Source organism: Pangasianodon hypophthalmus, chromosome 2 (genome assembly GCF_027358585.1).
Source record: "Pangasianodon hypophthalmus isolate fPanHyp1 chromosome 2, fPanHyp1.pri, whole genome shotgun sequence".
In the NCBI taxonomy this organism is placed as follows: Eukaryota; Metazoa; Chordata; class Actinopteri; order Siluriformes; family Pangasiidae; genus Pangasianodon; species Pangasianodon hypophthalmus.
In genome coordinates this window covers 22,130,397-22,133,761 of record NC_069711.1, presented here as the reverse complement: position 1 = coordinate 22,133,761, position 3,365 = coordinate 22,130,397, and the positions used below count along the sequence as shown (strand labels likewise).

The 3,365-nt window shown below is 36.3% G+C and overlaps 1 long non-coding RNA gene across 1 annotated transcript; it reads right to left on the bottom strand.

Moving 5' to 3' along the window:
• Positions 1–1,074: 1,074 nt before the first annotated feature.
• LOC128317952 (uncharacterized) lies at positions 1,075–3,111 on the bottom strand. Its single transcript, XR_008301353.1, has 4 exons — positions 2,890–3,111; positions 2,226–2,335; positions 1,723–2,047; positions 1,075–1,578 (listed from the first exon to the last, which is right to left on the bottom strand). It is a non-coding gene; the product is annotated as an uncharacterized LOC128317952 (long non-coding RNA).
• Positions 3,112–3,365: the final 254 nt, after the last annotated feature.

Genomic DNA, 3,365 nt, shown 5'->3' with positions numbered 1-3,365 from the left:
ACAAGGTGTTGCATAGATTGCATTACTCAAGGATTAAACTTAACGCTTTCTATCCTACTATTTCCTCTCTCTGCAATAAGCGTGAATCTGCGGAGGGTTCTCTTGGTCATCTTTTCTGGGCATGTCCTAAACTGCATGTGCATGTGAATTCTGGTCAGAAGTTTTTCAATTTCTTTCAGAAGCTTATGCATGTGAGCTTCCTTTAGATCCTGCAACTGCTGTCGTTGGCTGGTCAGCCTCCTTGCAGCATCTTAATCACGCGTACCGAGTGCCTATTCAGTATGGTATGATGATCGCAAAAAAATCCATTCTTTGCATTTGGAAGAAAAAGTCAAGGCCACTATTCAAGATCTGGTTGTCTGAACTTTCTTCCACCCTTCATGTAGAAAGGCTTAGATATAGTATGTCTGGAAATATAGATCTATTGGAGGCTTCTTGGAGGCCTCTTTTCAATCACCTGCTAAAAATTTCCAATAACCATGACACCGCTTGAAACTTTGTAGTTTTGTTTAACTTCTGTGTCAATGTTAATACACCCATGAGTGTGTGTGTGTGTGTGTTTTTTTTATTACCACATTTGAATATTTGAATCTTTCTATTATTATTATTTTTTTTTTTTTTTTCTCAATTACTTGTCAAAGCTAGTGACAATGTTGACTCTTGCAAATCTATCTGCTCTCTATTTTTAGTGTCACTTTCCCGATCACCCTTGCTTTAAAGATAAAATACCTAGGTGATTATTATTATTTTTATTTTATTGTTATTAGTATTATTTGAACTTGTCCATAATGTCACATTGAGCAAAAGTCTGTGCTGACCTCCCTTGCCTCTACCCGGTGTTGTGGTTAACTGCTAAATTGAATCTGAAGGAGATGGGTTTTTTTGTTGTTGTTTTTTTTCCCCCCTTCTCATTTTATACCTGTGTAGCTGTGTTTTGTCTTGTTTTGTGACTGTTTTTTGTGTGTCTGAAAATCTAAAAATACTTCAATAAATATAATATTCAAAAAAAAAAAAAAACTTAGTTCATTTCAATTAAAATACAGTTTGATCCATATACAACTATGCAACAATTACACAACATTTTATTCATAGTTTGCCTTCTTGGCAGCTCTCTGGTAATGAAAAGCAGCTGGTGTGAATGATAAAATTAATATTTTACAACAATGTCACATGTTAAACAAATATACAAAAGGAATTTACAGTTATGCACTTTCACTTACATCATCAACCAAAAGGAAGCTTCTTCCAAGGCTGTATTACTTCTGCAAGTAAATATAAATTAAGTACCAGCCTCATTTCATTGTTAAAAGCTTCATTTAAGACAAGCTCAAATCCAAAGAGTAAGTTATATAGTTTATGGGGAAAATATATATTTTTGACAATATTAGGTAATACATCAGCAACAGTAAATTGCTGCTCCAGCTTGATCCAGACTTCACACCCTATCACACAAGTTCTCTGAACAACACTAGACTTCACTCAAATTGAGATTTTTAATAGGCATGTCACAAAGAAATCCCACATCCCAAGGTTTTACTTTTTTTTTCCTGTATGCACCCAAAATGGAAGGGCGTGGATCTAAGAAGAAAAAAAAACCCAGATATTACCAAATTTGGTTCTGTGATCAAAATACTGAAAAGAGAGCAAAGCTGTAGCCATTTTATAAGTAAAGGCTGAACTAAGGGTGAAATAAATTGCTTTAAACAAAGATAAGAAACCTACCTATAACTCTCAAACAGTGATCTTGATTTCCACACAGTGTCAGGATCCCAGACTTGCTGTTTTGTGTTTCGGCCACTAGAGGCCCTCATTGTTCGTCCATGTTGTTTTGACTGACCAGCGAGTGCTGGCTGTGGTCAGTATGGTTCGGGCCAGAAACGATATTCGCTTAACAGACATTCGGCAGCACATCTTGTGTAGCTCCCTGGCTTAAAAAAGGATAGACCCTCCGACTGATGATTCCCACACTTTATTTGAAAGCCAGATCATCGTTGGACGCCATAAGACGTAGAATGCAGCCGTAACTCGGTGAGAATCAACGTAAGAGCTTGTAGAAAAGAGAAAAGAAAATACCAAAATAAATAAACTTACAAACAAACATACATCAAACCAAATATACATAAATAAACTTTCAAGATCATACAACATAAACAATCTTACTACAGAGCAAACAACTCCAAACAATCACATAAATCTAACAGATAACAGGAAGTCTATATTCGTACCTTGTTCTCCATTCAAACCAGGAGCTAAATCCCTCTAATCCTTTAGTGAACTTTGGACGCCACAACCATGTGCGCTTAGGTCTCGTTCCGTACTGAAATGTTTGTGCGCACTTGCCATTAAGAAGAAATTAAACATCATACGAAAAATATCAAAAATAAACAATTCAAAGAATACAAATATTTGGGGAAAAAAAAGAAATAATAATAATAATAAAGTACACAATATAAGACAAAATCATTAACATCTTGGACAATGACGACACGTTCAGCAATGTGGAACCCATAAGTTTGCCGACTATTGCACGCATACTGAAAAGGCACCAGGTGTCTCTAAAACAGCTATACCGTGTGCCATTTGAAAGAAATGCAGACACAGTGAAGCAGCTGTGGTCACATTATTAATGTAGTGATGGTGTGTGCTAATGTAGTGTTGGTGTGTGTTAGTGTATTGTTGGTGTGCTTATATGTATTGTTGGTGTATGTTAGTGTAGTGTTGACGTGATTTACTGTATTTTGGTGTGTTAGTGTAGTGTTGGTGTGTGTTAGTTTCATTTGAAGTTCATGTAGATAGTATGAAAGCTTTCTTTCATCTCAGAAATATTGCTAAGATTAGAAATATAATGTCACTACACGATGCAGAAAAATTAGTTCATGCTATTGTTACCTCTAGGTTGGATTACTGTAATGCATAATCCAGTTAGTCCAGAATGCAGCAGCGAGAGTCCTTACTAGAACCAGACGATATGACCACATCACCTCTATCTTATCCACACTGCATTGGCTCCCAATCAATTTTCATATTGATTATAAAATACTACTATTGAACTCTGAAGCACTGAATGATCTCGTGCCCTATTACCTCATGAGCAAAATTTTGGTCTTTTATGATCTGCCATGCCTACTTCGATCAAAAGATGCAGGCTATTTTTGGTACCCCAAATAGTGAAGGCTACAGCAGGGGGTAGATCTTTCTCTTACAAAGCCCCACAGTTATGGAACAACCTTCCAATTAGTGTTCGGGGCTCAGACACAGTCTCAGTGTTTAAGTCTAGGCTGAAAACATATTTGTTTAGTCTTATGTGCATAGTTTTTTTTAGGTAAAGGAACAGATCTCTGAGTTCACAGGCATAGAGTATTGTG